Source organism: Anser cygnoides, chromosome 3 (genome assembly GCF_040182565.1).
Source record: "Anser cygnoides isolate HZ-2024a breed goose chromosome 3, Taihu_goose_T2T_genome, whole genome shotgun sequence".
NCBI classification, from domain to species: domain Eukaryota; kingdom Metazoa; phylum Chordata; class Aves; order Anseriformes; family Anatidae; genus Anser; species Anser cygnoides.
In genome coordinates, this window is record NC_089875.1 from 46,294,349 (window position 1) to 46,307,675 (window position 13,327).

General features: G+C 36.8%; 1 protein-coding gene across 1 annotated transcript in view; it reads right to left on the reverse strand.

Moving 5' to 3' along the window:
- Positions 1-13,327, reverse strand: part of LOC106044595 (sulfotransferase 6B1-like) — a 31,498-nt gene that overhangs the window by 10,332 nt on the left and 7,839 nt on the right. The window contains exons 2-3 of the mRNA XM_013194697.3: positions 7,224-7,763; positions 2,981-3,151 (exon numbers count right to left, since the gene is read on the reverse strand). The gene's annotated coding sequence lies outside the window, so the exon portion shown is untranslated. The remainder of the gene's footprint in view (positions 1-2,980; positions 3,152-7,223; positions 7,764-13,327) is intronic.

Sequence of the window (13,327 nt, forward strand, 5' to 3'; positions counted from 1 at the left end):
CATACCCTCTCTTTTAAAATCCAGGAATTATGGGTCAATGTTATGTATATTGCTGAATTCTTAATCTTATCAACAGTTTACACCTATATTCTCCCAAAACATGAACCAGATGGATATTTTGGGTAACTGTATCACTCCTCAGGAATACAAGACAGATGTGAACAAACAGACACAAAACAGGCTATTTACCAGAATGCATGACACTATCGTTATTTACTTAAAAATACAGGAAAATACTGAAACAGAGATGAAAAAGAATTAATCCTCAGTACAGGATCCAGGTTTGTTTTCTTCAGTACTCTACAAAGCTCTTTGAGCTGGGGTGTTATCCTCTGTAAAATTATCTAGGATCTGCCTTCATCTTTTGTTTTCTTCCTGAATTGCAGTCTTCTTCGTGACAGTTACCTTTCCTCAACAGAGCAAAGCTGGTCTCACCACTAGGTTAGACAACAGTCCCTAGTCTACAAAAGTATACCTAACCCTATCTTTCCTCTACCCAAACTTTCCCATGTGTCTCTTTTAAGCTTTCCTCTCACAGCTTTTTTTCAGCCTCAGATTTGCTGTCTCTGGAGAGTTTCCACTCTCTAATCCCTTCTCTGGAACAAGGTAGGAAATAAGCAATTTTCCACAGCTTTCATCATCTTTATTAATGCATGGGCTAGTTGCCAAAGTACAGATGCAAAGGTTAACTGCTCCCTCCATCCTGTTAATACTCCACTAGGTAAGAAGAAAGAACATGCCAGTAAGAAGAAAGAACATCTCAGGACACACAATTCTGGAGAAATCACCTTTTTACACTAATCTAAATATAAAAGGTGTACGTTAACAGAGTCCACAAACCATCACCAGAAGAGGTTTACTCTGTCTATTTTGTCTGATCTTTCCCATTGATATTGGTGAAATTAACTTAAAATACGTAAGTAAACAATGAAAAGTAGGAGAACTTTGACTACAGTTCTGTTACCAAATAAATGTGTAGAAGGGAGAGTCAAGTCAATGACCTGATTCACACACACAAAAAAAAAAAAAAAAAAAAAAAAAAAAAAAAGTAACTTGTTACATCATTGTCTATCCATACAACTTGACATTAAAAGTAAGAGAACAAGGGGAAGAAGTGGGCAGGCGGGGATAAAGAAGAATGTCAAAGACTTACAGAACATTACCTGATGTTTTGGAGGACTTTCTTATTTTGGGTAGTACACTAAATATCCTATTTCCTGCAAACCTTTTATTAATCCCACTATGTATGGTCTATGCCTATGAAGCAGTCAAATTTCTGGAGATTTTAGTACAGAAGGAATTATGTCATACAAAGTGTAATGTGGCAATACAAATGAGGCCAAATATATAATGCAGATATAACAGATGTGAAATAAAGCTGATTAAAGATGTATATTGAAACAGGTTATTCAGATGCACACAAAAACAGTCCTTAAAAAGAAATCACAGTTTTAATTTTCAGTTTATGAACTGTAATATACAAATCAGGATATTAAATTAAACATAAATTGCTCACTAGAACATATGAGATGTAAGTGGATACATCCCTAAGGGAGCAATTCCTGTCTTAAGCATGCAGTCAAAATTGTGTATTTTGACTGAGATAAAAATTCTTTGTCTGAAGATCATATTTGAACTGTTTGTTTTGTTTTGTTTTGTTTTGTTTCATGTAACTTATCAAAGACATTTAGTTTTATTCAAATATTATAGCATTAGAATTGGAAAGTCATGCAAAATGAACCATGGAGTGTTTTTCTCTGATTTGTTCAGAACATATTTCTCCATGGATTTTGGTCCCAGTCATGACACTTTAAATTAATCCTTCAGACATCTTTGACACTGTAAATTAATCTTTCAGAAAGTTTAAACATGAACTGCCAGTCTGTATGCTAATTCAGATGCTGAATAGCTTGCTACCAGGCCAACTTGGGCACCACCAATAGCTCATCCTATTTACTCTTAGCCCATGCGATACCACTTTCTTTTTCCTCTTCTTGCCCTCCAAAGGAGTGAGCTGAATGCACTCCACATTGTGTGTTCTGGAGGAGGACAAGGGCTGTGGTGAACTGCTGGAAGAAAGGTTGGGACATGGAGGAAGATATAGAACTTGCATCCATACCCTCCTACCATCATAGGGTATGGAGATGAGGGTATAGGAGAGAGGAGTCGATGTAAGGGAAGAGGGAGAGGGAGGGAAACAATCACTTGGGTATCTCGTCCCTAGAAATACTCAGTTCACAATTATCTATGGTCATTTTAACCAGATTAAGATTAATGGTCATTAGTGCAAGAGTAAGAGTTAAAAGCGCACACACACTATTGTGCGATAAATACTGTTCTGCTGCTTCCAGGGTAAGCTTAGCAGCATAAATCGTTTTGACAGTGTCATACCTAACAAGCCCTGAAAAAATGTGAGATGTCTGCATGCAGAGCTTCTCCAGACGTTTGTGTTGCATTTCCTAGTGCTCTGGGTGCAGCAGGGGACCCAGGCTGGCTCCGTGGTTCATGCTGTACTGACTCTTAGCAAACAGCCTGTGTTCAGGCAAGGTGTGTTTCTGGAAGAGTAACTGAAGTTTAGCTGGGAAGTTTCTTCTGAGCTTTTCTGAAAGTCTCCAGAGGCTAATACCCTGATCAGAACTCAGCAGACTTCCACAGCCAGAGCAAAGGTACATCCCTCCAACAAAAGTTATGTCTACCACAGACATGGAATAGCAAGGTGACTTGAATTTCCAGGAGCCCTCAAGTGAAAGTCTCCAAATTTGAGAATAGAGGTTGACTTTTATCTTCAGAGAAGACCTGTGTGAGACAAAAAGTAGCTAAAACCCAAAAACAGGGCAGGAACTTCCAACCATCACTTTTTCACACTAAGGTTAGTCAGGTAAACATCTTTTCCAACTCAGTTCCTTACAGTAGTGGGTTAATGTGTAAAGCAATCCTCATTGATTGCAAATATTCCTGACATTATCAAGAAACTCGTTACCTGTAGGTAACTCAAGGACACCACTCAGTGATGTAACCAGCAAATCTGTGGCTAAAGGTTCACCTCCTGCTTCTCCAACTGTTTTCCTCACAGCCTGTTGTGCCTTCTCCCAAATCAGAACAGGACTTCACAGCAAGGCAGGTGTTGGAGGTGTGAGCAACCTGTGAAGTTCTGTAAAAAAATCAAAGGCAGTTGTAAACTGTAGCTTTACTGTATTGTGACTAAACCAATAACAATAATGCATATAAACATGAGCTGTTTGGTTTATTACAACCATTTTTATCAGGCTAAAAAAAAAAAAAAGAAAACAGGAGGCTCAAGCTGGCATGTTATGTGTTAACAAGGTTCAGATTTCTTCTGATAAAAAAATAAAAAAAAAGCACAACGTCTGGCACAGAATTTACTGAGCAAACATTGGCAGTAGCTATGCATTAAAATTACCCAAAGCTGTGGAGAGCGAGTCTGATATACTGGCTATAAAAAGATAAGAACATTTTAAACAAATTTGCGTCTGATGTGTTGAGGGGTTGGTTTTTTGTCTTTGTTCTTGTTGATTGTTTTTTGCTTTTTTTTCCTGATCAGTGCTTAATACAGATTTAATTTAATTTCCAATGAAGTCAATGAAAAAAATCCATTAATTTGAATCTTAGTTGGATGAGAGATTAAATATGCAGTAATCATTCTCCTAAGAAGTGGCCTGAATTGATACAGTCTCTGTGTGTCAAATACCCCTTTAGCCTTCTAGAGAGACCCAAGAGAATTTGAAAATAAAAGGGGAAATAGAATATTTCTTTAAGACAGCATCTTGTGAAGCAGGGCCCTTAGATTACCCTGTATGAGATTAATTAAAATACCACCCAGTAAATGAACATATTGAAGTAAACTTATTGAACTTATTGAAGTAAATGAAATTTACTTATTGAAGTAAATTTACTTATTGAAGTAAATGAAATGTTAGTATGCTGAAGGACTTATGTTTAACATTAAAATCTGATATATCACTGTAAAATTAAAATCTGCAATCACTGTAAAGACAGTTGTAGTCTGAATATTATAACACTTATCTGCAACATTGATTTTTCTCCTGTATATAATGCAACTGCACTCCTGATCAGAGTTCAGAAACTGATTGCTTTAATAGCTCTGTTTATCTCTCAGACTTTGCAATACACATCATATTTTAACCTTGTTCTGAAACTGGTTTTTGTAAACTCTCTTGTACGTTTTGTCGATTTACCAACCGCGCTTTTCCTCAAAAAGATTCTTCCAGTCACTAGCACCATGTACAAAGAATCAGTATTGACACTACAAGATGTAATGCACATGCTTTACTATTCAATGTATTTATTCTCTCAGGAAGCATCATTTAAATCCTTCTACATGATAAGGAAGGTGTTTTTCCTTGCTCTTTTAAATTATTATTAATTTGATTCCTTTTTAAACCTGAGCAGTTCTGCCAGTCTGCAGGCATCCACTGGGTGGGGTGGTTGTCAACAGCTCTCTGCTTCACTTAGGCAATAGATGGTCCCAGTCTTGGGACACAGATGAGTAAATAGCCACAGACTAACTCCTGGGCTGCGACACAGGTGACATAAAGTTAACTGGTCTGATTTTTGTCCACCTTAATACACCAGGTGGACAGCAGTTGCACTTCACAAACTCTTCACCAGCTGCTTATTTATTCCTGACATGAAGGCTGTAACTGTAGGGTTACTCCAGTATTAGATGGCACTGACAATCTGGAAAATAAGGCTTACCGATACTCATGGCCAGAAAAGAAACTTTCCAGACAACCAATTGGCCCTCAAAAAGCTCCCATATCTTTTTCAAAAGAAAAGCAAATGCCGCCTTTGAAGAAGGACTCAATGGTCTTAATAGCTGGACAGCCTCTGTCATGCTGCCATCTAATATCTGCTGTTGCGGCAGGGGGATAAGATCTCATATTCTTTTACCCTCAGAGGAGGAAAGAAGTCATTACCATATCACCAGCTCCCTGGCTCTTCCCATCTCAGGTCAGCAGAATTAGGTGAGTCTGATGCATACTGGTTCAAAAGAGTAAAGGTGTCCAAAAAACTGTGTGCTAAACCAGTTATAAGACAGTCATGAAATAACTCTTCAAGTTAGGAAATCTATTGGATTCTTCATCATTGTACATTGTGAATAGTCAGTTAATATTTATGAAAATTAAATTTCTCTGTTCTTTTATTTGATAGGAATGTTGATAATAGTGTTTTCAGAAAGGCTAGAAAATTCACCTGTATGCAAGAGAACATTACCAAATGCCACTTAGAGATCTTCATAGATTGGAAGCTGCTCCCCGGTACAACAGCATGAATGTCTTTTTCATTCAAAGGGAATCAAATATATATTTATATATATCACTCTTAAATATGTATTTCAGTTGGGAAAAAAAGTAGCATAGTAGATATTATCCAATTAAACACAGCATTTCCTCCTCATAGCCTTCCCAGGGTGTCTCTTCTTGCACCACATTGATGACAAAGTGATGAACACAGCTGTTCCCAGGACTAATTCAACTAATTACTCAAATCAGGCTCTGTATATTTAAAGTCCTATAATAATGAGCAGAGCTTATTTACAGAAACAGTGACAAAAGCATGCATGTTTCATTCAGAGACACAGTGGAAATTGCACCCCCACAGCACTGGATGAAAACAAAGCACATAATTGCACAATGAAATATTAGTAAAGACCGAGTACATGGTTTCCAATCTAGAACCCACATGAAAACTACAGAAGGAACTCCTGTCCAAGTAAAACCATGCCCTTGTTCCACAAGAAAAGGCTTTAGAAATTGTCTCCTCACTACCCAGGAAGTGCATCTGAAATGATTAGCCTTGGCCATTTTACTACAAAATACCCATGTACATTTCATCCACTGGATAATTTCTTTTCAAAATAAATATCGCATATTAACAAAAAATAGAGTTAGACATACAGATATTTACAGTTTAGTTGAGTTTTTATTATCACTACTCTCTTATCCTTAAACATGCTATTATTAAATGCCAGTATTACTTTCACAATTGGAAATAATGGTCGGATAACCTTTAATAACCAAGAGCTATGGAGTAGTGAAGACTCCCTTACTGACTCCTGAGTTTTCACAAAGGTATGCCTTCAATGCTCAGCTGAGCCAGATGAACTGCAGAAGGTCCTCAGAACTGGTCAATCTGACAGCATCCTCATTTGATGGCAGATGGTCTGAACATACATTGCAGTGCCACAATTTTATCATTCTGGCTGTTACACAAATGAAGAATTTCCATGCTAGAAGTTTAGTAGCGATAGATTTTGATTCATCTTGAAAATATCTACACAGCTTAAGCTTAAACTTAAGCTTTAAGCTTAAGCAAATCCCTTCTGCAGGATGCTGTGGTGCTGAAAGCTGAGAAGCTTTTCATCAAGCTCATGGAAGAGAAATTCTCAGGGCACTGTTAAATACAAGTTCTTCCAGATTCAAGATGTCCTTAGGTCACAGATTATTGGAGACTGGGGTACTATTTCAAGGAATTATCATTATAAGCTGAATATTCCCTTATTATTCTCGTTATATTCTCTCAGCCACTTGTGTACATAGGACATAGTTAAATGCGCCTTTGGCCTGTTCTAGGATGGGACGCTAGGGTCTCATATTCTTTAAAGACTTCATTTTAACTTGGACTCTCCTCACTGGAGGCTGGCCAGAATCAATATTTATCATGTAATGGACAAATAAAATATCTAATCTAAAATATGTCTTCAGCTTCAATATACGTTATGTTATGCAATGTTTGTTTAAAGTGCACAGTTAAGCTCTTTCTCAGGTTGCAGTTGGTGAAAGGATCAATTTTCAGTTTCTATTTCACGGTTCTGTTTGCTTAGCTGACAATTATACTTAAAAACAGAGGATTTTAGCCATACATACTGATGTATGTACTTATAGGGTCTGTGAGTATGGTTTCATATTTCATATTTTACGTAGAATGAATCGTGTCAATACTGTCAATCATCCCAAAGACTTACAGGATAAGAATTTGACTTGTTGCCAAAGGCTATATTTTTACGAGAATTTGAGTGAAAATGATCTTGCCACTTCGAGTATGAGAAAAATGGTTAGGAAAATAGTTTCTTTCCTCCTTAATATGGCCATTATGATTAGATATTCAGTACTGTAGTCATGACTCAAGCCTTGCCCTAGTTAGGGCTTTAACAGGCATAGTATAAATCATTGTTGCCTTACCTGCATAGGTAGCTGAGCTGAAGTACATTACTGGAGTAAGGAGTAGAAACTTGACCTCATTATTTGCCATCAGACATAGAGCACAGCATGAAAGCACAGAGCACTGCAGGGCATGGGAGCAGCCAAGAGAAGAATTGCTGAGCACTGCCTCCTGGCAATGCTGGGCACAGTTACAATACAATCAGATGTAAAATTTCTCATCTCACACTTAGTTCTTAAGGAAAATGAGTCCTTATTTCAATGTTAAGCTGCAGGAAAAAACAGCTAGAAGCAATAAGGGAGCGCTGACACAGTGTTTTTGTTAAGGTAGATATTTAAACTCATTCAACAGAGAAGATTTTCTTTAGCCAGCCTTGTCCACTCTCTATCACAGAAACACAGCACAGCTGAGGTCTGGGGAAACCTCTGAAGAACATCTGGTCCAACTCCATTGCTTAAAGCAGTCACCTAGAGGAGGTTGCCGAGGACCATGTCCAGTTGGGTTTTGAATATCTCCAAGGAGGGAGACTCCACAATCTCTCTGTTCCAGTGTCGGACCACCTAAGAGTGGGAAAAAAAAAAAAGAAAAAAAAAAAAGAAACTATGTATGAATCTTTATGAAAACCCAGCTTACTTGAAAAAATTTCATCAGCTGTACTTCTAATAACAGAACAGAACAGAACTGAAAGGAAAGCAAAGGGAAAAACAGATTATGGATCACATGTGAATCTTTTATTCTGAAAGAGCAAATCTACCTGCTCCATACCTGCTCCATACCTGCTCCTGTCCTTCATAGTGAAGACTACGAGGTTGAAGAAAGTTTCAGGCACTTTGACTTTAAAAAGTAAACTGGAATAAGGTTGAAAATACTGCCTGGACCCAAAGACAAAATGCTGATGAATGCATCTTTATAGAAAGTGAATAATTTTATTAGACCTTGCTGATGTAAGTAGGCTAAAAGACCTTTCACTGACTGTGCTGCATTCTGGAAACTAATTCAGCTGAATGATTTTGTTTGACCTCATTATTGCCCTGAAGCCAATACTGAGGAACAATGAAAACAAAATATTTATGAAACATAAAACTGATCCATCATTAACTAAAAAAAAAAAAAAAAAAAAAGGATTTTAGTTTCTTTTCTTTCTTAGTTTTCATCATTTTTGCCCTCTGGCCAAAAGTTTATCCAACATCATAAGGATATCCAATAAAAGATCACCTTTCTTCTTACAAATATTCTTCATCTTCATTTATATAGAACACCATAATAACAAGACTTTTCTTCTTACAAATATTCTTCGTCTTCATTTATATAGAACACCATAATAACAAGACTACTACTAGCGTTTTCAAAGTTCCACATCCTTGAAATAAATCCCGTCCCAAAAACTTTAATTTTATTAACATCTTCACGGTTAATATCACATGCTCAAGAACACAGTTCACCGGTATGTATTGCCAGTTGTATCTTTGGGAATTTGCATCTGCAGAAGAGAGTATATTTATACTCTCTCTGGCTTTTCTCAACATTTTTTTCCTAGTCCAGAAGTTATTATTTTCAGCAATAGTCTGAATATATTTCCTTTTTATTAAGAACACCCTGAATAATCAATTATTTTTGACCCCCAGAATCTGTTTCTAAAAAGTAACAGGTGATACACTGAAAGTTGTTGGCATTTAACATATTTTTTTTTCCCTTGGTATTTGGACCAGTCTGATGCCAGAAATATCTTTAACAGAGTTATGGGAAATTCAAGTATACTTTCCAAAACATTTTAAAGTAGTTTGAATGTTCTCATTTCATATCCCTGTTTTCACTGTGAAAACAGAAGCTCCAAGATATTAACCAGACTGGAGCTCAGAAATGCTGAGCACACAGAGTGTTTGCTTTTCTGGAAATCACAGAGAGCCAGTACACTTCTCACAAATGTCTCATGAATGACAGGATTTTGGCAAGATCAACACTGTCTTTACATCATATAAAGTCCCTTCTAACTAGTTGCTTGTCCACTATCCTTTTCATCTTTTTTTTTTTTTTTTTTTTTTTTTGACTATAGGAGCCATTGAGCCATTCAGGAATTTTCAAAGCTTATCACATCTTACTCCACCCTCTTCAGAAACAAACCAAGGTTTTCCATCAGCAGAGAAAGACCAGAAGAAAAATACACACTTGATGTCCAGAGAAACCTTGGTTTCTTCCTTCTTCCAGTAAGTAAATGAAGCCTTCCCCCTTTTTCGTCTTTCTTGGTATCATCTGTGTTAGATGTGTGACATAGGAACCTCTCTGCAAGACCTGTGTTGGTCTCAGATTTAAGAGGCTGAGGAGATTAACTGTATCTGTGAAACTGAACTCAAGGCCCAAGGGAAGGAAGAGAATAGCTGATGCTAGAGAGACAGAGATGATGAGTTTTCATGAGGATTCTGAGAAAACACAGGTATTGGTGTCCGGCCACAGTGCAGATGCCTAGGGTGGTGACTACAGGAAGGAAGAAATGGAACTGGGTCAGTGAAGCAACCTCTTAATAAATATTTTGTTATCATCAGAATTGGTTATATGGATCTGTAGGACACATCCATCTCCTGTCTCAACAAAGACTAGTAGCTCAGAGTTCAGACAGAAAGTCGGGAGCCTGGAACTAACTACCAATTTATAATTGGTAATTTTAACTACTCCTAACTAACTATCAATTTATAATTGTTAATTTTAACTACTCCTTTACTTCGTGCATATAAACAATCTTCACCTACAGCTGGGACTACTCGCAACAAGAAAGTCACTTACAGCTTTGTCACCTGGATAACACAAGACAGCTAAACCATTGTGTGCCTTTGGCCAGTTTGGACAACCATAATCAATTTACATTACTGAGTCAGACTTTGGGTTGAGTAGGCAAGGCAAGGAAAAGCAAGCAAAAAACATCCTAAATGTTAGTTCTTCTCTTTACCCAGAGAAGCTGTGGATGCCCCATCCCTGGAAGTGTTCAAGGCCAGGTTGGATGGGGCTTTGAGCAACCTGGTCTGGTGGAGGTGTCCCTGCCCATGGTAGCGGGGTTGGAATTAGATGATTTTTAAGGTCTCTTCTAACCTGAACCATTCTGTGATTCTATCATTCTGCCTTTCTAATCATCAAATAGTCAGTGGTAGAAAGGACTAAAGGTTGAGATCACCACATCTGATACCCTGCTTAAGATCAGCCACAGAATTCCACCTGGTAGTTCTTGTGCCCTGACCTCTATCTTATGTTTCAGTGTATCTGTTAAAAATCCCATATGCCACACACGTCCTTCAGCAGGAACAAGCAGTTCCTCACCACAGGAATTGTGCGGCAATCTGATTTCAAATAGAGTGGAGGGAGGGGATGGACTTTTTTTTTCCTCCAAAAGCATAAATGGTTCTTTAGCACATAACTCTCCATGACAAAGACATCCATCTTTTTAGAAATTGCCCTGTAGTTACTCAAAGCTCTTCTGGTCACTAGTATTTTTCTTTGTCACTTTGACATTAATCGAAAGAAGATAATTAGGAAAAATTTAGAAAACAAATCATTTGTAATAAAAGACAAAGCATCTCTTACGGAGCGCTAGCCTAACATTTTTCAGCGCTTCCTAATTGATGGCCATAATACTTTTTCTCTATGTGTTTCTATATTTGTTACATTCATTTGCATGACTATAGTAAAAATCTTATATGACTGAAGGAAAGGAAAAAAAGTGTATCTGATCAGTTACTACTGCTGTATCTGACACTCTATGAGTAAATGACTGTATTTTCTTCAAGCTATGAAACCTTTTGATAGGCCAGAACTGACACACGTGTATGTTTTCCCTCCACAGTGAGTTAAACTTAAGGCTTTCTTTGTATAATAAAGTTTCTATTTATACCAGCTTTAAGATGCAGGCACAAAGATTAATTTCAGCAGATGTCATTATGAAGAGTTATAGCATAGCCACAGTTCTATATGTTAATTTTCTAAGGACTCCATTATAGTCTGGTGTGACCAATGTGATGTTACCAGTGCCACCTAGTCTAGCTGGTAAAAGTAGGCCAGCATACATTACAAGCACAATCCTGAAACCCAGTCAAGGTCACCTGATGGGCCATCCATTGACGTAAGAAATAAATTGTGTTTCAATGTAAATGCATCTTTACTTCAGTACAACCTCTTTGTCTAGCAGCAATCAATATTGTCCTCCTTCTTCGTCTATGAATATAAAATGAAGTCAGAGAAGTTCCTGAAGACTCATCTATCTCAAGATGAATAGCTTTTCCTACGTTCATCTTGTAGATGTTTGAGGGAGGGAAGCACTGTGAGGAAGATCTGCTATAAAAATAGTTGACATAATTTAAAGCAAAAGAGGCAAGAAATTTTAATGTTACAATTTTCCTGCAAGTAAACTCAGTTTTGAAACCAAATTTGTTTTAAACTTTATTATTCTATATTTTAGGATTATTTATAAACTATATTTAAATAACATTGAATATTGCATTATAACTTTAAATAATATTCTCAGCTTTCCTTGTTCAAAACTTCTTACAGGTCATATAATTTACAATGGAATAAATTTTGAGCTTTTGCAATGGATTCAATCATGCTGAAGCGTACAGATTGGCTATATAATCTATGGTAATACTTGTGACTGCTGAAAGAAAGTTTCTTCCTGCTGTAGAGGACAGACACGTGTTAGTACCTGGTAGAACACTTCCTCTTTTCCTGTATTAATCAATCCTAGTTTCTATCAGTGAAGTTTTCATACTGTACCGAACACACAGGGAGACCGAATATTGTACTGTTAACATTGATGTTTCTATATGATAGAGGAGAACATAATTCTGCAGATCTTTTCAATGATAAGCCAGCTGTTTTCTCAGATACAGAATGTCTTAGAAGACAATGATGTACATTAAAGTTACATTTTTTTTTGTTATATCTACGTTAGTATTTCCCATCTCATTCTTCTGAATTTCTGGCTATACCATGACAGAGTGCCCTGGTTAACATCACATTTCTGTATCTGCTGCTGCCCCCAATGGAGAGCTGTTTCTGGTCGTTCCCCCTCTTGACAAGTCCTTCATATGTAGGAAGAATTATTTTAAAAAAAATAAATCCCAAAATTGATACAATAAATAAGATTTCCAAAGTGACGTGTTCATATGTTCCATGTTCTTGACATGGGTATTATGGTATAAGCTGACAATCACAAAATGTCACTCAGAGCTCTAAGACAGACTGTTACAATTGCATCAACCCCCAACTCCTGTCCTTTATGTCTCAAAGCTCTCATTATCTTTAAGCTTGGAATACAAAGCTATATTTCAACTTCACATACGGACACCAGCCAAATATCTAGGGGCTGTTATTTTGATGTTCAGATGTGCATTGTGCTTTAAGCATACTGATTTTCTTTATAATCAGCACACACCCAACATTTCCTCTCCAGATGGTAATGGGAAAAACCCTAAAACAACTGCTGTTAGTTACCTCATTCATTGCTCGTTTTGGAAGACACTTAGTTATCATGCCAAGAGGCATGCCATGAGACCCAAAAATGATTTCCTGTTCTTCTTGTGGACAACTGAAGCTATTAAAGGAAGAATCTCAGAGGAAAATAATAATAATAATAATATATTATTATTATATTATTTTAAAAAATTTGAAAACCCCAAGGAAATACAGTAAAAAACTTCTGAAAAAATGTGTGAAACATGTATCTACCCTTCTGTGAACTACATACACTTACCCATTTATGCACATGTTGTATAAAGAGAATTATTTTTATTATTGGACTCACCTATTCCTTTCGTAACTCCTTTGGTTGTACAAATTTGTAATTGCAGCATTATACTACTAAAGTTTTGGATTTTTTTTTTATTATTTGGCAGGGGTGGGGAGGAGAAAGAAATAGAGAGAGACATATCTGATTGGCTACATGGCTTTCTCTGTATTTTGTTTTAAAACCCTTTGTCTTTCCAGTTTTATGTTACACTGAATAATATATATTTTTACCTTTGTGAATACCTGGCATCTTTGTGGGGTTTTGTTTGTTTGTTTGTTTTGTTTTGTTTTGTTTTTGTTTTTCCCAGCAAGGAAGAAGACCATTAATGTTTGTGCTGTGCTGAACAATCTGTGC